The sequence below is a fragment of the Alosa pseudoharengus genome, unplaced genomic scaffold (genome assembly GCF_046254945.1).
Source record: "Alosa pseudoharengus isolate Yale_2024_CS ecotype anadromous, Long Island Sound unplaced genomic scaffold, YU_APseudo_1.1 YU_APseudo_1.1_scf_4, whole genome shotgun sequence".
Lineage (NCBI taxonomy): Eukaryota > Metazoa > Chordata > Actinopteri > Clupeiformes > Clupeidae > Alosa > Alosa pseudoharengus.
This window is the reverse complement of record NW_027468774.1, coordinates 45453789-45475248: the sequence shown is the minus strand read 5'-3', so window position 1 is coordinate 45475248 and position 21460 is coordinate 45453789. Positions and strand designations below refer to the sequence as shown.

General features: G+C 40.3%; 1 protein-coding gene across 2 annotated transcripts in view; it reads left to right on the top strand.

The window, feature by feature from the left end:
• The first annotated feature begins 2590 nt into the window (after positions 1–2590).
• Positions 2591–21460, top strand: part of gpr146 (G protein-coupled receptor 146) — a 42276-nt gene continuing 23406 nt past the window's right edge. For both annotated transcript variants that reach the window (XM_076266576.1, XM_076266577.1), the window contains exon 1: positions 2591–2814. The gene's annotated coding sequence lies outside the window, so the exon portion shown is untranslated. The remainder of the gene's footprint in view (positions 2815–21460) is intronic.

The following is a 21460-nucleotide window of genomic DNA, read 5'->3' as shown; positions in this document are numbered from 1 at the left end:
AAGTGCTATATCACACTAGCTAGTTTCTGATGGAAAAGTGGTGTTTAATTAATGCAGAAACAGACCACGAATGTTCGCCTCTGTTCAAGGCAAACTGAAACATGTTTCAAATCGATCACGAACGTTCGCCTATGTTTGCAACTTTAAACCAGAGCTTTGAATGCACCCACTTATCGTCTTTAAGCCTCGGTTGCTAGGTAACCAAACTATATACAAAGCTGGCATATCTTTAGACTGCTGACAAACTGTTTTATGCGTTCACTGAACAAAGATTAAGGAAATTAAACACCACTTTTCCATCAGAAACATATTTGTAAAAAGCATAGCTAGAATGATATAGAACATCGGAATATAGAATCAAAATTAACATTTTCATCAGCAAATTAGGAACAATAGTGTAGCTCAACAAGTAGCGATGCACTCTTTGACGTGGGAGACCAGGGTTCGATTCCTGCTCACAGCAACAATTTTGAAGGTGCATTTCTCACAGCTAAACCAAGCTAGATAGATAGATACAGTATATAGAGAGATAGGAGGTTGGGCTTGTGGAACTATAGGCTACATGGTCCTCGCTTTAGATTGGGGGGCTGCAAAATGTACTACAAATAGGTAAGAAAGGTCTTATAAGCGTATTAGTTATCCACCTCTTTGTCTTATACACCATTAACAAGCATTAACAAGCTGCTTGTTAACACTTACAACTGTTAACAAATATGCTTGTAAGTAACTTAAAAGGCTGCTTATTAACACTTACAAGCTGCATGTTAACAGTTAGTTAATGTTATTAAAGGATAACAACAGTTAACTAACTGTTAGTAATGAATTGTTAACTGCTTATTATGCACTGTTAATACCTAATAAGCACATGTTATTCTAAAGCGTTACCGAACATCACATTAAATAACCTAGGACCTTCAGAGACAGGGCAAACTTCTACCACCATCCCCAAAATGTTATCTCAACCAATGAAACAAATTTGTGCCTATAATGAAGTGAAGCGCATTCCCGAACAACTTCTTTTCCTCTGAGGGAATGTCCAATCTTCATCAACGACATACCATTGTACCTTACATTGTTTCCGTCTGTAACGTGGAATCTCATAGGCTAATTCTAGCTGGTGCCGGAAACGAACACCCATGAAACTCCATTTTCATAAAGATGGGTGCGGTCAATTTCAAACTTTTTTGCCTGAAGTAGCTAGCCTAGCATGGGCCATAGACCTCTAAAGTTGCCTACAAAAAAGAACCAAAACTGCCATCTTTGCCCATATAAGGAGATTTGGATGTTAATTGAATTAAAATCTAAGTTTGCCATCTTAACATACCGAAGATCACAGTACCCACTCGAAGGCAGAGGACAAAAGTGTGTTGACCAAAACGTCTGCATTTCAGACTTCTTCATCACCGCGAGGGTTTAACAGGTGCGATTATTCAAAACCACCATGTTATTTTCCCATAGGAAAAATTGCAAGACACCGGATCTCAAAGATGGCAGCTTTTTTGTAGGCGAACTTCAGCGGTCTATTGAAATGAATGGGGGCGGGACTTAGTCACTCTCTCCAGTTATATATAATACCTCCATGGGTTTGATAGACAAGGCAAGCAGACTAATACATCCGGTCCTTTGCTTAGGCCAGTGGTCCCCAAACTACGGCCCGCCACCTCATTTTTGGTGGCCCAGCAAAACATGTCCGTGATATATAGCATCTGGCCCGCACGGGAGTACGACATCGTTTTTGCCAGCACTTCATAAAACTCTCATATTTTGAAAACTTTAAATTAGTTGTAGGATATTGCTTGTTCACAACTTTAGCTGTGTATGCAAAGACACAGAGTTCAGAGTTCACACATTTTGAATAAAATACTTTTGGGACTCCCTGCTAATACTTTTGGGAATGCTAAAGTCTTTTTTATTAGTAGCCTATTATTTCATTTGAGCTACATTTTACACTGATATGGCATTATGGCAACATAAACACAGCTAACAATGGTATTAAATTGCAGTAGCCTATGATTAAATGTAATGGAATATTCAACCAAGGTAGACTGCTGTTGTTCACAGCACTAAGCTATTGTTACTGATATACTCGGAGTCTCTGGCCCTCTCTTAGAGCCTGGCATAGTGAGCTGGCCCTCGGATGAAAAAGTTTGGGGACCACTGGCTTAGGCAAATGAGACATAACTTCTGCAGAGGTTTAAAGCAAAGTTACTAACTTCAATTTTTTTAAAAATCGACTCTAAACATGGTTCAATTATGTTTGTATCCGCAGCTATTTTGCACTGGTTTCAGTAGGAACTTACTTTTCCCCATGAACACAGCGGTAGTGAGATCAGTGGGCGTCTCTGAAACTAGGATTCCTCCAGAGGAGAGCAGAGGGTCGGAGGGCGGGATTTCCGAGTTTCCAACGTATCATGAACGCAGCATATTACCGTTTCTCCCGTGCAGGGACCTGTGTGAGCAGGCTTGATACTGGATGGCAGCCTTCCTGTCCATTTGTTTTTGTCCAATGCCTGCCCGGAGGTCTAGTCAAGGCCCACCTATCGCATGAAGGGGGAGGGTCACGTGACACTGTTGTTCTACACTAGTAAAACCAGACAATTCTCTGGTAAGACTATTAACGTTAATGTTAGTTGTGTGAGAGGGCCAGAAGTTAAAACACAATTGGGACATAGGGTAATCAGTAATTTTCTTCCAAACGTGTTTCTCCTTTGGTCTATGCATAGGGATATTTACTTTCACCCGAAATAAAGAAGAAATGTTTGTAACTTTTCAACGACAGAAATGCCGTGATCTGTGCCAAGACATGCATACCTGGTGAGTATATAATAGTGTCTCCATAGTCTGGCTTTAACGTTAGCTGTAAATGTCATTGGTAAACAATTGCTGAAAAGGGTCAGTTATAATTTAGCAGCGTCGGACGTGGGGTTTTGAGTGTTATCAGCACGCCAGTTGTTTTCTCTTACATTCGCTAACTTAACAAACTTGACAGCCATATCAGGAGGGAACGGACTTTGGTGATGGGGGCGTGTGAGGTAAGTTAACGTAAACTTATGATACGGGATATCCTTGGACAGAGATAGACATTGCATCAGGGAAGGCTTTATAAGACTACAGTGCTTTAACGTGCTTTACCAAAAAAAAAAAAAAATCTTACAACAATCACATTTTTTGTCGTTTGGAACAAAAATGCAGTCACTAACACCAGCTGTTGATTGAAATCAATTCTCTGAGTGTAAAACAGGGCCACCCTCACCCGCGGTGAAACAGTTGAATCAGACTGCTTCACCAACTTGCTTCACTACCATAGACATCTTTTTCCATTGACTTTCATGTAAATTGAGTCAAACCCTGGGCGACTTATGGATTTGTAGTGGATTTTTAATGGATGGATCTGTCAGTGCCCAATCCGTTCTGAGCATGTGCAGAAGCTTATGTTTTTGCGACACTACTTGCACGGCATATTGTTGGCACTTTGTTTGAATCTGTGCACACTACAAAACTACACAACAAATGGCATTCATGGAGGAATTTTATTCAAGTCATAAAGAAAGGAGACCTTAATATTGATAATAAAACATAGACTGCACAGGGCTCCAAACTAACTTTTTGCATTGCACTGGTGCGCCTAACTTTTTAAATGTAAATGCACCAGCACAAAATTTAGGTGCACCCAAATTTTTCATCGCGTCGCTTTTAACACCACAATTTCAAGGTCACCTTTTTATCGCTTTCCATATACTGTCCATGCTCTGAGCTGTTGTCAATATTGATTTGATTTGGGCCACCACCTTGACGCCATCAGTAATATTGAATACTGTGGGATCATTCACATCAGTGGCAATCTTAGTCTCTGCTCGACCCTCCACACACACACTGCAAGTTATGACTTATGTCATATGTTTTTATTTCATATTTTGGAATTAATTTGTAGTATTTTATGATCTGCATACAGTGTTTCCCATACGTTGACTAATCTGTGGCGGGCCGCCACAAAATCAAAACAGGCCGCCACTCAATAATGCTCTATGTCAGTGTTTCTCAAAGTGTGGTCCGGGGACCACTGGTGGTCCGCAAGCTATCCCAAGTGGTCCGTGAGCAGACGTGGTAAAATATAATATAGATGAGTTGTTTGCAATATTGAACCAACTTGTATGTACACACTGTCTATGTAAGATATGCCAGTTTAAATCATATGAGTCCTCTGACACAATAAGCAAGGAGCCAAGACAATAAGCAAGGTGGTTCAGTGAGTAGGCCTATTGTGTAGGCTTATATACTGTTGAAGTAGGTCTAATCTTTTTTTAGGTGGTCCGTGCGTTTCTTTTTTATTGGTTAAGTGGTCCTTCGTCTGAAAAAGTTTGAGAAACACTGCTCTATGTCACTGCATGAAAAAAACAGGCAGAGTTCAGAAGATGGGGGTAGGCCAAATTGGCTCATATGTTTAGGCTGCAGCCAGTTAAAATATACACATTAACCTACCGAAATCAAACTCTGCTCTGAAATCACCGGTGTGGAAGTATTTTGTCTAGGGCTGGGATAAACGATTATTTTTTAAACGATTAATCTAATGAATCTACGATTCATTTTTTCAGTCCAATTCGATTTCGATTCGATTCTCGATTATCTCCTCATTAATTGACTAATAGCAACTTATTATTTACATATCTGAATGAATTAAACATGAATTCTTTAACATTGCAATATATGTTTATTGCTCTTAAGATTCCAAAATAAAAGACAAGTGCAAAGTAATGCATTCTTAGTCAGAGGTAGCATTCAATAAAGTTCAGTAGGCTAGTGCAGTGTTTCTCAAACTTTTTCAGACGAAGGACCACTTAACCAATAAGAAAGAAACGCACGGACCACCTAAAAAAAGATTAGACCTACTTCAACAGTATATAAGCCTACACAATAGGCCTACTCACTGAACCACCTTGCTTATTGTCTTGGCTCCTTGCTTATTGTGTCAGAGGACTCGTATGATTTAAACTGGCATATCTTACATAGACAGTGTTGCAGAACTCTTTGGATTTACATACAAGTTGGTTCAATATTGCAAACAACTCATCTATATTATATTTTACCACGTCTGCTCACGGACCACTTGGGATAGCTTGCGGACCACCAGTGGTCCCCGGACCACACTTTGAGAAACACTGGGCTAGTGTATGTCTAATTGAGTGCCTGTCATTTTAAGACGTTCGTGAGGGAATCCTTGCAATTAACATAACACAGTTAAAAGGCTGCTGATGTGTGGATGCAATTCATTACGTAGTTAGTTCAAATAACGGTTCGTACTTCTCCTTGGGACAAGCACTTTTGAGTCTTGGAAAAAACTTTTCCATTTACATCGGGAGTCAATTATAAAATGAGCCCTGCATGAGTAACGAAATACAAGCAGCTGTAAGTAAGCATGCAAACTTGACATCCAAACAGTATTCTAACGTTACCTTTGAAATACTGATTGATTGCATACTGTAACTTAACTTAGTTTAGTCTCCTCAATGTACTATGTTGTGATAAGACCTTAGCAGAGTTTACTTTAACTTTAATGCAGCAGTTTTGAACAGATTTGCACAGCATGGTCACGATGCTAAGCGGATATAATAGCAATTTAGCCCACTGTGTTCTATGCAGTGCTTCTATGTGGCAACAACAATCCTTCAACAATCGTGAATATTTTGTTAAATGCACATGCAGAGGAGGAGCAGCGGGCTCGTTACGAGAGAGAGCGGGCGGGCGAGGAAAGGCTGCGTGAGTAAAAAGTAGCTCAATGAAATTATTTTATCTTATCTTTAATTTAAATAGTACAACATAGAACATCAATGTGTGCTGGCCGGTTTTGATTTTCGTGGCGCCCAGCCACAGATTAGTCAACGAAGGTGTAAAATTTGAAATTGACCTCTCCAGAATAAGTCCCGCCTCCGTAACTTCCGTATCCATCCAACTTCCGGGCGTGGATTGTCTATGAGAAATAACATGGCGTTTCGAAATATCATACCGGTAAAACATATGTAGGTAGCGAAGTTGAAAAAGCTGGTGGGCAGATTGGCCTACACACTTCTGCCATATAGTTTCCACTGGATTTTTTTGATTGTCGGTGCCGTTTAAGTAGTATACTATAGACTATACTACTTAAACGGCACCGAAAATCAAAAAATCCAGTGGAAACTAGATGGCAGAAGTGTGTAGGCCAATCTGCCCAGCAGCTTTTTCTACTTTGTCACCTACAGAGTTTGACAGGTACGATCTTTCAAAACGCCATGTTATTTCCCATAGACAATCCACGCCCGGAAGTTGGATGGATACGGAAGCTAGGAGGCTGGATATATTCTGGAGAGGTCTATATTAAGCAAGGGGGCAGGCGAATTCCCGGAAGTAGAAGCATCGATGTAGCGGTGGTTATCAACTCTCTGCTAACCCCATAGAACGCCCAGTCATTTAGGATTTTTTTGAACTCCCATAACTTCATATAACATATATCATGTGCCGATATTTTAGCTTCTGTGTTATCTACATAAACAATAAAAGGCAAAACAAGACTCGATTACCTCGTATGTAACGTTAGGTTCCCGTAAGAAGAATGTTTAGCATGTCCGGTTGAAGGGAAGCTAACGCACTGAAGGGAGATAACCGTATTGTTTGGATAAGAAGCGTAGGCCAGCCAGCACGGAAACTCGTGAGCTATGTAGCCTACAATAGCATTGTATGTTAAGGTAAAGCATAGAGGCAAGTAAACCTAATGAAAAACAGTAGTTTTACCGTTAGGTAGTCTAACGATAATCATTTCAGAGGTTTTCGATGGATTGACCGTAGGTCAGAAAAGTGGAAAGAAGATTAGCTTCAAGGCTAGAAGCTATAACTTTTTTGTTTTGTTTTACCATGACTGTTTTTGAAGATGATCATGTGTTCATCTTCTTGATATCACTTGATATCACTTGTGAGGATGATATTAATAATAATACATAAATAAATGTTTAACTTTGATGACTTTGAAGACGAAGGAAGCGTAAGAAGAATTTCTGTGTATCTATCATATGAGTTACAAGATTCAGTTCGATGGCTAACGTCATGAAGTTAAGTGCGAGTCTGCGCAGTACTGGGGGGACCAACTGAAAAATGACTCAGTGCCCTCCCATTGAGAACGACGGAGTCTGTTTGTCCATTTCTTTTACTGTCTATGATATTAAGCAGCACACTTGACGAATCGACGCGCATATTTTGCGTCGACGTCATCGATTACGTCGACGCGTTGTCCCAGCCCTAATTTTGTCGTTCATTCAGGTCAGTTAACACTAACTTAGCCTACTCAACTTAGCAAGTGAAAACATGATAGTTACAGTCAAAAATTACTTAGGCTTAAAATGCACATTGATAGTATATATTCCATGAACACTAACCTTGGGTCTCTTCGGACTGTGCTGAAACAATCAAATTATCATTCTGTGTTGTTTCATTTCACTATGTTCACGTCTCTGTTTAGCCTAATGTTTGTTCTGTTTACATTACAACCTCACGGTTGGAACGGTTTCAAAATAAAAATCTGTTTCAAAATAAAAGCCCCCCGAAACAGAAAAGGAAAAGGCCAAAACAATTACATAACATAAGGAATGCATTAATAGTAATATTTAAAAAAAGATCGAAAATCGAATCGTGACTTTGTATGTGTTATAGGTATGTGGAGCTATGAACAGCCATATGACTATAACCCTCCAGCTATTTTCTGTTACTTAGTTCTGGGCCCCCCATGGAGACCCTCGAAAATCAGGCAATTTTAGGCTGAAAATGACTGAAATTGCAATGGCTACCCTGATAATTCTGATGAGGATATGAACATAACTTTTATATTTCCACCCCTCACCTGTTTCAGCTCCAGTCTCCGAGGGGAGTCCCAGAACTCCATAACGAAAAATAGCTGGATAGTTTTAATTATATGGCTGTTCAAAGTTCCACATACTTATCACACATAGAAAGTATGAGCCGATTTGGCCGACCCCCATCTTCCGACTTTTGCCTGGTTTTCTCGAGCAATGACTCTTTCATTGAGCTGCGCTTTTTACACACGCAGCCTTTCCTTGCCCCGCTTTTGAACCCACCACCCCTCCTCTGCATGTAGCCTACATTTAACAAAACATTAACAATTGTTGAAGGATTGCTGTTGGCACATAGCATTACATAGAAGACGACGGGCTAAATTGCTATTAAATCCGCTTAGCATCGTGTCCATGCTGCGCAAATTTGTTGCAAAGTTAACTCTGCTAAGGTCTCATCACAAGATAGCTTAGTCTCCCCAGTCCCCAATGTACTAAGTTAACTTATGCAATCAAGCCGTATCTCTAAGCTAACGTTAGAATAATGTTTGAAGTACGACCCTTTATTTAGTATTAAGTATTAAGTAAGTGAGGTGAAGCACACACTAATCCCGGCGCAGTGAGCTGCCTGCTACAACAGCGGCGCTCGGGGAGCAGTGAGGGGTTAGGTGCCTTACTCAAGGGCACTTCAGCCGCTTCCTACTGGTCGGGGTTCGAACCGGCAACCCTCCAGTTACAAGTCCGAAGTGCTAACCAGTACGCTACGGCTGCCCCTCAACTTAACTAACTACATAGAAAACATTATGAATGTTGCATCAATTAGACCTACAGTGGGTACTACATTCAATTTTCCGGCTTCACGCGTGATTCTCACGTGTCCTCACGCTTGAATCACACGTCTTTTATTTATATTTCCCCAGTGAAGCTGCAATGACCCAAACAACCACCAGGTGGCACTTGTGAGCAGGGTTAGGAACGTTAGCTTTTGCCGCTTTGAGTCTATACGCGCCAGTATGCTACAGTATGGACTATAAATTTAGCCTACCCAACGTTTGTTTCCACAATATTACCCCCTGATGAGCTTTCATTTCGATGGCTGATAGGCCTACACTACGTCTCCTGTGACTATAGTCAGCACTATAATCAAACAATCCAAAAGTGAATGACCCATAGGCCTATATCCCGAAGCAAACGGAAAATCTTCTGTTAATATAGGCCTACCGATACGCTTCTCCAAACTACATGCAGTCTCACGATAGAACTTGTTATTGTTTTCTCTTAAAAAAGTTACAAAATAGAGTTTTTAGGCCATGGTCAGGCAAGCTTAGGTTACATGTCAAATGGTACGACCTCCTGAAAATATTGATAAATCATAATAATCATAAAATATTGAATTTAATGTAAAAACTGTGTTTGAATATTCACATTAAGGTCAAGTGTGTATCAGTGGCGGCTGGTGGTTAAAAAAACTAGATGTACCGCAGAGCGGTACAAAATATGACCGCCGCCCAACCTTTTTTCCACAAAAATAAATCACGCTGAAAGGCCTATATGATTCTAACTGTCTCACTAAATTGCATTATCCACACTCAATTCTCACTGATATCTGCTAGACAACAAGTACCAAAACATGATTAGTTCATAGATTTCACATGTAAAATTAATTTTATACAACCCCACCTCCATCTTGCCTGTTCATAATTCTGAGAAATTCTTGAAATGTGTGCATGTACATGTTTATGTTATGCGTGTGTGTGTGTGTGTGTGTGTGTGTGTGTGTGTGTGCGTGCTTGTGTGTGTGCCTGCGTATGTGCCTGTGCATGCAAGCGTACATATGTCTACTGTGTGAGTATGTGTCATACGTATGATTACTGTGAATGTATGTGTGTGTGTGTGTGTGTATCTGTTTGTGCACATGTGTGCACATGAAATGGGTTAACATGACCCCTGGAGGCAAACATACGGAAAAAAATGGTCCTCCTAAACCCTACGGTTCTCGAGATATTCACAGAAAACTGTGTCTGCCCTACCCTCCTTTCGGGGGTTCCAGTCCAGCGGGGGGGCTACAGATCAAAACGAAAAACTATGGTTCCATGCTATCCATGTAGGGTTACATGCCCACCAAGTTTCGTGTACCCCGGTCTTTCAGTGTCCCGGGAATCCTTGACGGAAATTTGGGCATGCGAAAAAGAAGAAGAAAAAAAAAATCTGACTAAACCTATATGACCGCCGCTTCGCTGCGTGGTGGTCATAATAACGGAGGAAGGAAGGTGCGCTTGATTGGTGATAGTGGCAAATGTGAGGTTGTGATGGTAGGCCCTTACACACTGCCAAAATCCCTGCAAAATTATGTACCAGATTCGCGGAACGCCTGTCCTTTTCACATAGACTGAGGCGGAACGGTGGGACGAAGTGTCTCGCCAAATTTACTACCAACAGGCTTGTGCAAAATTCCAGAATTGAATTGAAACTGGCTCTGAAATTCCAATTAAATTCTTGAATTTCACTTGCATTTCAATTGAAGTAGCAGACAGGAAGCAGAATTGCAATTTGAATTGTGCACAACCCTGACTACCAAGCACTAGGGGTGTAAAGATGAACCGATACGTATCGGTATCCGTTTTTAACGTGTAAGATACGGCTACATCGATATGTGAAGCCCCGTATCGGAATAAAACTGAAATGAACCGGTGGTTATATCGAGTTACTTGTTAGAAATCGGTTCATAACCTTTTCTGCTCGCTCAGACTCTGATTTACGTTGCAAGCAGCGCGTTCATCCCACTTCCTGTTTTGAAACTACACGTGGCACGGATTTGTGGGTAATGAAGTTCGTTTTGGGCTATACTCATTGCCCAAAGTAGACAAAGGACTTCATTACCCATACATCTACTGCAACTTAAGCACGTGACAACTCGCACTCTGTCGTTGTTTGACAGATTTTACTCTTTTGTTTGTCAAAATCCAGCGCGAAATTAAACACTTACTATAGCATTCCTAAACGGCAACGATAGTCTGTAGAGTAGCCTTACGTTTGATGAAGGGATTTCCTTAATGTTAAAGAATAATTTGGCCCTTGCTGCTAAAACGATGTACAAATTATTATTATTATTTTGTTCATATTCACTCAGACTTGGAACAAAATAGGCCCAGTTCATTGATATGTAGTAGAGATGCGCGGTTCGCGGTTACAGCCGCGGACTCCGCGGTTAAACCGCGGATCGGGCGGATGACGTGAAGAAATATAATATTTTAATTAAATTCGGGCGGGTGGCGGTTGAACCAATCAAATGAAAAAAATATAGCCTATACATTGTTAAATTGTGTTACCTACATCCGAAAAAAACGAGCACACTTTGAAATAGTCAAATTTTCATCAGGCAGTTTGGCCTAGTTGCTTCTATGCATGCTGCTTTGTTTATCTATCAGAGACGGTGTTGCGGAATTGGTGTATTCCGATGTTTTACTGAGCAACCCCTCACGCACGCACACACACACACACTAAAGGTAACAGAGTTTAAATTAAGTAGCCTATCGTAGCCTACCAACATGTTTTTCTCTCCAGTGTGCAATAAGAAAGTAGAATAGGCTACAGTGCAAGTTGACCACCTAAGCAAATCTGCAACCTAGCTGCCAGTATTGGAGGAGGCCTAAACATCTCGTAGATGAGACTGACTGGGTTATTTTGTTTCGATAGGGAATAGGCATTTAAAAGGGAGACAGATTATGGTGTGGTATGACTCAGAATTGACATCGGGCAATGGCAGTGCGAGATGTTCAGAACGTAAGAGCTAAAACTTCTACAAGCTCAGTAACATCCACAGCGGAAAAAAGAAGGTAAGAAAAATAGTCGGAAAACTTAGATGTGTAAGGCAAGCAAGCAAGTTGTTACTAAAAATGTAAACATGCACGTTGCACTGCTGTGCGGTGGGTTACAGTGCATGCGTAAAGTAGCCTATAATGTGAATGACTTGTTATTTTATTAAGGATTTCTTTCTTTTTGCAAAAAATAAAGTACAATAGGCATTAATTAGTAGGCTAAATAGCAGCATGTTGAAATGATGTGCTAAATTGCGTTTTTTATTACAATGATACAATTGTAGGCTACAGGCTGCGTTTTATTTGGAGACTTTTGCGAGACAGAGACTGAGTTTGCTGCTGATATTCTGGGGATAGGCTACAACATAGCCAATGTAGGACTTTAGCCTTTTAATATATTTACTGCATTGGATCAGTCTTTCTAGAACAGGCAAGAGCTTTCTAGCCTCACGTCAGCAGCACCGCATCACCCATATACATTAAATCAACCAGCGGATGGCGGGCGGGTGCGGATTTGAAAATTGGTCAAAAAACGTTGGTGCGGATGGATGGCGGATGGATGATAAGTTTTGCTATGCGGTTACGGTTGAAATAATAGCCCATCCGCGCATCTCTAATATGTAGGCCTATGTTCTAGCTATGAGAAAAGGCCAAGATTGTCTTAAGCACCGTTTTATTTTATTTCGGTATTGTCTTACCTCAACAATAGGCTACAGCTCCTTGAAAACAATCAGATATAACTCTATAAAATCTATAAAGTCTATAAAAATGTATTTTTATGTTGTATCTGGCTGCTTTGTTTGGCTGAAATGTAGACTATTATTTTTTCATTTCAATACAATATATGATACAAACCTCAGTTTAGATAATCATATTCACACATTTGTTTTTGCCTAATTGACATGACCATGATAATTTATAATATAAAATTAATTTGCACCTTAAGATTCTGAAAAATCTTTCAGAATGCTTTCCATTCTTCAACTGCATCGAATCGCATCGAATCGTACTGAATCGTTTTTTATGAACATGTATCTTTTCTTGTATCGAATCGTGCCCATGTATCTAGATGTGAATCGTATCGTCTTTTACATGAGAGATTCACACCCCTACCAAGCACCCTAGATATTTTGCAGAATCGATAAGTTCCGGCACCAGTGTGAATACGTTAAGGCGGAAAGGGGGGACGTGGGCGGGCGTTTTGATGGCACTACATTATGTCCAACCCACCACAGGAGATTTAAAATCTGACCGATCAAAAGCAAAATGACTAAGTCCAGCAGTGCAACAGTGCAAGAATAAAGTCTAGAGACTAGCATAAAATAAATATGGACATATCAGCGAGTAGTAAAGAAAATAATAAAAAAAACTATTTTTTTATAGTTTTAACTATTAAGAATAAACGATATCTATATCTATCTATATATATATATATATATATATATATATATATATATATATATATATATATATATATATATATATAAATAAAAGGTATAAGTGTGGTCACAATTCAGCTGTGGCATGGAGGGAGGGGTTATGCATATGTGCTAATATAGCACGCAAACAGTGAGGCAATTTTATTTTTTTTAGTTGTCAAAAGTTATGAGGGTAAAATTAGTGATAATCCCCAGTTCAGAAAATCGTACTTAGGTTTACGTTCACCCTCCAAAAAACACGCACAAGTCAGCACAGTAAACGTAGCATGCCTATGAAAAGGCTGTGCAGTAGGATTGTCCAATACAAGGATACAAGGAAGTTTATTGTCACATGCATATAGTTACTGGAAGTAAGAAATGCAGTGAAATTATGTCTGGTGTCAGCCTATTTGTGCATTTATGGGGGGGGGGGGTAAAAAGTCCAGTAGAAGAGGGGTTTAGTAGATTATGTGGCAAGGGCTGCATAAGAAAGGTGAGGGAGGATTGGGATTGGGGGTGGCACCAACAAGGAGAACCCAAGAGCAACAGGGGCAAGGAAAAACTCCCTTACCAAGGAAGAAACCTTGGGCAGATCCACGGCTCAAGGGGCTAACCCAACTGCCAAGGGTCTTGGTGTGTGTGTGTTGGGGGGATGGCAGGGGAGATGGGATAGTGTGCTGTGTATGTGGGGAGAGGGCAGTGTGCAATATGTATGTTGGGGATGTGTGTTGGAGAAGCTTCCTGATGAAATAATGTGCTGTGTAGGTAGGGGAGAGGGGGGGGGGGCAGTGTACTGCAAGTATGGTGAAGGGACTAGCAGAGTACTGTATGGTATGATGTATGTGAGTGATGACAGTGAAGATGTGTGTGTGGGCGGGAGGGGAGTGGAGCAGTGACTGTGTGTGTGTGTGTGGGTAGGTGGGGGCAGTGTGCTGTAAACATGTAGAGGATGTGTGTTGGAGAAGATCCTGAAGACAATGTGCTGTGTATGTAGGGAGGGGGGGCAGTGTGCAGCAAGTATGTAGAGGAGGCTTACTGTAGCAAGCAGTGTGCTGTATGTATGTGAGGTGATGACAGTGATGTTGTAAGTGTGTGTGTGTTGGGGGTGGGGGGGGCAGAAAGGCTAGGCAATCAAGGACATGGGTAGATAGATGGAGGAGAAATCAAAAATAATAAATAAAAAGTTCTATGGAGATGTGCAAAAGTTGGAGAAAGTCAGATGTGTGTGTGTGTGTGTGTGTGTTTTTTGACGTGTGATGAAATAAGAAAATAAATAAAAGGTCTGTAGTAGGGCTGGGACAACGCGTCGACATAATCGATGATGTCGACGCAAAAAATATGTTGACGCAAAATATGAGCGTTGATTCGTCAAGCATAACGTGCTGCTAAATATTTTTAATTTTACACCTTCAGTGTTTTCCATACATTGACTAATCTGTGGCCCGCCCGCTCTCTCTCGTAACGAGCCCGCTGCTCCTCCTCTGCATGTGCATTTAACAAATTATTCACGATTGTTGAAGGATTGTTGTTGCCACATAGAAGCACTGCATAGAACACAGTGGGCTAAATTGCTATTAAATCCGCTTAGCATCGTGACCATGCTGTGCAAATTTGTTCAAAACTGCAGCATTAAAGTTAAGGTAAACTCTGCTAAGGTCTTATCACAACATGGTACATTGAGGAGACTAAACTAAGTTAAGTTACAGTATGCAATCAAGCAGTATCTCAAAGCTAACGTTAGAATACTGTTTGGATGTCAAGTTTAGCATGCTTACTTGCAGCTGCTTGTATTTGTTACTCATTTTATTGACTCTGAATGTTTGCAAAATCCCGATGTAAATGGAAAAGTGTTTTCCAAGACACAAAAGTGCTTGTCCAAAGGAGAAGTACGAACCGTTATTTGAACTAACTACGTTATGAATTGCATCCACACATCAGCAGCCTTTTAACTGTGTTAATGTTAATTGCAAGGATTCTCACACGAATGTCTTAAAATGACAGGCACTCAATTAGACATACACTACTGAACTTTATTGAATGCTACCTCTGACTAAGAATGCATTACTTTGCACTTGTATAGTCTTTTATTTTGGAATCTTAAGAGCAATAAACATATATTGCAATGTTAAAGAATTCATTTTTTTTTCATTCAGATATGTAAATAAACATGTATAAGTTGCTATTAGTGAATAATTGGGAGATAATCGAATCGAAATCAAATCGGACTGAAAAAATGAATCGTTCGATTAATCGATGCATCGAAAAAATAATCGCTAGATTAATCGTTTAAAAAATAATCGTTTATCCCAGCCCTAGTCTGTAGCATAGGGAGAGGGATGTAAAAGTGCTAAAAGTCGTGTAGGTGTGTGTGTGTGTGTGGTGGTGGTGGGGGGGGGGGTCATGAGTGCTGAGGAGTGAATGTGTGCAAAGTCAGTATAGTGTGAGTTCAGAGTTCGGATGGCCTGGGAATAAAAACTTGTCCTGAGTCTCTCAGTTCTGGCGTTGTGACTACATAGGCGTCTTCTTGATTTCAGCGGTAGGAATAATCCATTGTTAGGATGAGAAGAGTCCTTCAGAATCTTTTGGGCTCTTAGGAGTACTCTTCTGGAATAGATATCTTGTAGAGCAGGGAGTTGAGTTCTTATAGTACGTTCAGCTGAGCGCACTACTCTGCATAGTACTACAATCTCTAACTGTGGAGTTCCCATACCAGGTGATGATGCTACCAGTTAGAACACTCAACCGCTGAAGTGTAGAAGGCCTTCATGATGGATGTAGAAACTTTGAATTTCCTTAGCTGACGAAGGAAGTAGAGTCGTTGTCTGGACTTCTTCAGAACATATTGAGTGTTAACAGTCCATGTTAAGTCTTCAGTAATGTGGACACCAAGGTATTTAAAACTTGTGACTCTCTCTACAGGTTGCCCGCTGATCATTAGTGGGGTGTAATTGCAGTTCTGCTGCTTCCTTTTGTAATCCACTACCATTTCCTTGGTTTTATTGATATTCAGTGTCAAGCTGTTAGATTGACACCACTGTGCCACCTCATCAACCTGATCCAAGTAGAGCTGTTCATTGTTGTCAATGGTCAATCTATTGCTTCAATTTGTGTTTTATGTGACGTGCCAATGCTGGGTTCATGCTGTTTTTTTCCGTAATTTGTTAGCTATGATGAAATTCCTTCAATAAGTTCCACTGTTCATGCATTGAACGAAACATGCCTATAATAAGGCTTTGCAGTTGTCCAATATGGTCAATCTATTGTCTCAATTGTGTTTAATGTGATTTTCTGAAGCTACATTCATGCATTGTTTGCTCCGGTTAAAAATGTTTCTGTGTAATTTGTCAGCTGTGATCAAATGCGTTCAATAAATTCCACTTTTATGTCATAAATATAACATGCCTATGATTCAAGTGTAGGGATGTAACGATTACCGGTATAATGGTAAACCGCGATGAAAATGTTCACGATAACAATTACCGTTTTCATTTCAAATATCATGATTATCATGGTTGATTACCACGGTCTGGCAACCATGTGTTTAATCCTTCCCAGCTTCATCTGAGCCTGCTTTTGACATACAGTAGGCTTGGTAGTGCTGGGCGGTATACCGGTTCACACCGTATACCGGTATTTTCGTTATGATATGAATTTTTAATATACCGCCATACCGGTGTATTTGATTACACAAAGTTTGGAACGCTGCGCCACGCGACAGTGTTTCAGACGGGACTTTTTTCACACGCACGCATGGTGCCACTGCGAGGCATAGTGAGGGTAAACACAAAACACCTTAAGTTTTTCCCCTGAAGTATGACCCTTAAGGCTTAATTTCTCCTTAGGTAAGGGGTTTATTTAAGGGTGTTGCACAGAATAATACCTTAAATTGTTTCTTTAGTTAAGGAAAAACGTCAAGGGATACTGCATTGAAAAGGATTTACCGTCACGAAAATTCTATTGAGATTGTTCAACAGCTGTAACTAGCTGGCTAGTAGGTGATGTCGTTAGTTAGCAACCCACCGAACACAGGGAAGTTTAATGATCTTATCATTCATCTCACCTTAAGAATATTCGCTGAAATTATCCAGCAAGTAAAGCGTGTTATAGACATGCACTGAGCAATACTAGCTGGCTAGTTAGAAATTATCCTGACTGTCATCAGTGCACCAAAACAAACTTTTTTGTTAATGTTTTGCCTAGCGAACCGAACCGAAGCTCATGGCAGGCTAACAACACATCCACATGAAGTTAACGTTAGCCTACCACTAACGTCATGTAAACCACACAATAACAATACATTTCTGATGGGCCTATTTGACAGAGTAAGCATATTAACAGAGAGGTTTTATTTTAAATGGTATAATTTTCAAAAAAGTATAATTATTGCAAGTTGCACTACTTTTTGTATTGGTTTTATACAAGATGTTTGTGAAATTTGCACCGTAGAAGTTCTGTATTTTGACTGCAATTGTCTTTGCATTCTGATTAGATTCTTCATTAGAATCATGAGTGGCTCTTTGTAAACAGCATCATTTCCATGCAAAACTGCATTACCACTAGTGTGGAGTTATTCTACATCATGACAGTAAAATAGACCATCCTTAGTCAATGTACTGCAACAATTCCTCTCTCAACTGTTGCGTTTTGTGTCCACTCTGGTGTCTATGGGGCTCCCGTAACACAGTAGAGATCGCTACTCCTGTAGGTGTGGGGGCGCTCGTCTTCGGACTGTGAGGATTTCACAGGGTAAAAGAGGAGGTGTGCGTTTTGTGACTACATCTTTCAGTGTGTGTGTCTGGTGCGAGGGCCCCTTTTCAACGGGTTTAGGCTGTACAAGAGGATTGACTTGATGGAGAGGCTCTCCCTATCTGAATCAAAATCCCTAAGGAAGGGCTAAGGAAAATAGACCACTTCAGAGTCTCTCTCTATCTCTTAGTCGCTATTCACTGTTCCCTTCGACTTGTACTTCAAAATGTGGTGAACTTCACTAAAAGAGGAAGAAATTCAGAGCTGTATTTGCAAGAGTTGTTTGTCATCAAAATCTGAGAGAGGTCAGAAACTCACTACGGACGTTCGTCTGGCCGTCCAGATTTGAGAGAAAATCAACTACCCTATTATTTGGGAATTCTTGTCAAAATTAAATTAAAGCTCCTTTTTAAATGACAATTCTTGTAACATATAAGAACTTCAATTGACCACAACGGATCTGTAACAATTTAGATTCTATCTATAAATACTTTGTATTTATCAGGCAGATTTCCGTATCCTCGCTTGGGTGTGTGATGTGCATTTAGACCACAACGGGTCCTAGACTTTAGCTTCACAAACAATTTGTTGCGCCAAATAAATTTTCTAACAAAGCCTTTTTGTTTTTTTGTCTGCCCTGGAGCATAGGACTTTCCTTCCCAAATGCCTGGCTGAGTTCGCTACTCCTGTGTATGTCAGTGCAGTATGTTTTTTGCCCATATACAGTGTCTTAGAAAGTAGCCCTCAAACGGACGCCTTACTTACCCGGAGCGAAGTCAAATCTTTGGAGCAGGAGGCCCTATTGCAAGGTTCTCAGCAACACAGGAGCGGCAGAAAAATACGAGAAAACGCTAGACGGTCTTTTTACAAACTCCTAATCAAAGGTTAGGATTTTGACTTTTTATTAAATACAAATAAAAATACAAAGAAAGAAAACTGTCTAGGTCTAAAGGCTAAATGCTCGGTCTAAAGAAAAAATGAAAAGGAAAAAGAAGAACAAAGAACCCTGAACAAGGGGCCATTCTCTTTTTATACCCCTCTCGGTCAGGCAGAACATGTCCAAGTTTGTTATTATGCCTTGCCATGAAATATTGGTTCTGCTTTTTTTTTTTTTGCTTAGTTGCCAGTCAGCTTTTTGTTTTGCTGACAAACCGTTTCTTACAGCTGGTACATTATGTTCTGTCTTTACATTTTGTTCAAAGCACATCTCATTTGGCATAAGATACTTTATTTCTAACACAACCTTTATATATCTAAGCAAACACATTTTATGTAGCAAGTTTTATAAGCAAACTTTCTTATATGTTTAAGAAAGACACTCTAAATTTAAGCAAAATCATAACAGGTTATTCTAGCAAAAAACAATTTATGCTTTTAATTAAGAAAACACACTTCAATTCTAAGTTTCTAAGTTTTTAAACATTATAAGTCTAACTTGTTTTACACTGGTTGTCTATCATTACCTTGCAGAATTTGCACATTTTTATTTGTTTTAGCCTGGTACAATGAAACAAAACTGGTACCCTACTGAGGCCACATTTACACATAGCCGGGTATTTAGAGAAACAAATATTTCCCCCCCTCCGTTTTCAAGAATAACATCGTGCACACAACATTGTTTTCAAAAAACTTGTCATTTACATCAACCCGCATAAATACGCTGTCGAGCGCCATAATAACTATGCCAAACCTATGGGTGGCAGTGTAGGGAAAGGAATAAAGCCATGCTGGCCAATCAAAATCCTCAGAATCGACACCAACGACTAACACGAGCAGTAAAAATGCTGACCTCCGTGCGATCCTTTGCCTCTGCTCCTCCATGTAGAGCAGTTGTTGCAAATGCAAACAGGCCAGAAGCGTTTGCACAAAAGTTAAAATTAGTAGCACCTTAACAGCATCCATGATAATCCTGATCAGTAGCCAAAGAAACTGTAAACATCAGGCGCTCACAACAATAAAACGCCGTTTATCCCTGTTGACACGGCAGCACATAACCGGCGTTATCAGAAATCTCCACTTTGGCCGGAGGTTTTAGAAATAATCGTTTTCTGTGATAAAAACGGGGTTTTGGTGTAAACGAGAGGCCAAACCGCAGGGGAATATCTGCGTTTTCCCTTCGTGTAAACGGGGTCTGATTCTGTTATCTACTTGATGGATTTACCTGTGATTTGGATTTGGCTACACCTGCTTTTAAAAGGCGGAACATTTTCACAGCAAAACATGCACTGTATCATGTAGCCACTCTGTGTGTTTTTATGTGTGTGTCCACATTAAATCCATTCCACTCATGTTATCCGTAGCCTAAAGTTTTATTTTGAACACTTACTTTGGTCTCACTCAATGGATCCATATAACAGAAATAGCAAACTCCAAGTCATATATTTTGTAATATAGTAAATACTGTCACACCTTTTGAAACTATTTACGCTTGTGTAGGCCTATTAGTGCTTTCTGAACATATTAAACACATTTTTTAAAAAACCACAATAATACCGAAAACCGTGATTAGTTTGGTCACTCTAACCGTGAGGTTAAATTTTCATACCGTTACATCCCTATTCAAGTGTATCTAATCTAGGCCTCTCTTATGTTGAATCAAATTCGCTTTGCCCACCCGTTTTTTTCTTCTGTGCCCACCCATTTCAATATTTCTATATGCAACTGTTTTAGATCCCAACGCAAATTGACCAAGAAGAGCCAAACGTCTTTGTCTACTGCATTTAAGATCATTGAGTCTTTCATCTGAACTGCTCCCTGCTTCTCTTCAATTTCCCTTCCAAATTACTTTTTATTGTCCAAAGACGCAATCGCAGGAATCCGAAATTCTAAGCATCGACACATACTGCACTATAATGCAAAGCAACTTCACTTGCATTTATAGGGTACTAAAAATGTGCGCAGCAGCTAACCAAAGTGCAGTCGGTTCTCCAGCCATGGTTTTGAAAATCACACACCTGCTGCATCTGAAAACGCACGGCCTAAAAGGCCTTCGACGTCACTCTACACGCCCCCCTGTTGCACGTCACGTTTTAATTTGCTTGCTGGTCCTGCCTCCAAAATGCCGGATCATGTGAACAGATCAGCAGGCCGGCAAATTTTCACCTCGCTTTCAGACACACGATGCGGCAAAAAAACCGTCTCCTCTTCCCTCAAATTTTGTGTGATCTCTGTGTGAAAAGGCCTGGTGTTGGTGGCATATGTGAACAATAGAGTATGTAGGCCGCCTACCTAGACACATTTATAACAGCAGTATGTACCATGTAGCATTTTAACTGGCAATTCTGTGCAATAAATGCTGTTCTGACATTCTCAGGGGGGGAGGGGGAGGGGGGGGGGCGTCTGACCTAGGGATCGACCGATATGGATTTTTTAGTGCCGATACCAATTTTTTTCCATCAGCCTTACGGTGGGTTTCCACACAGCGAAACACCTCGCAACACCTCGAAATGTTTATTTCATTATATTGTGTCTACTCGCGCCTGTATATTTATCCTAAATTCAGCAAAAGTTAGCTAGTTAGTTCAAAGACGAGTCTAGACTGAGAACGGAATCTCATTGGCTGTCTTTCAAGGCTGTTTTCTCAAAACGAGTTTCCTCTCCCACTCTGAGCAAGGAAACTCCACTTCAGAAGCACTTACATACACCAAACTTTCTAGACTTATGCCTA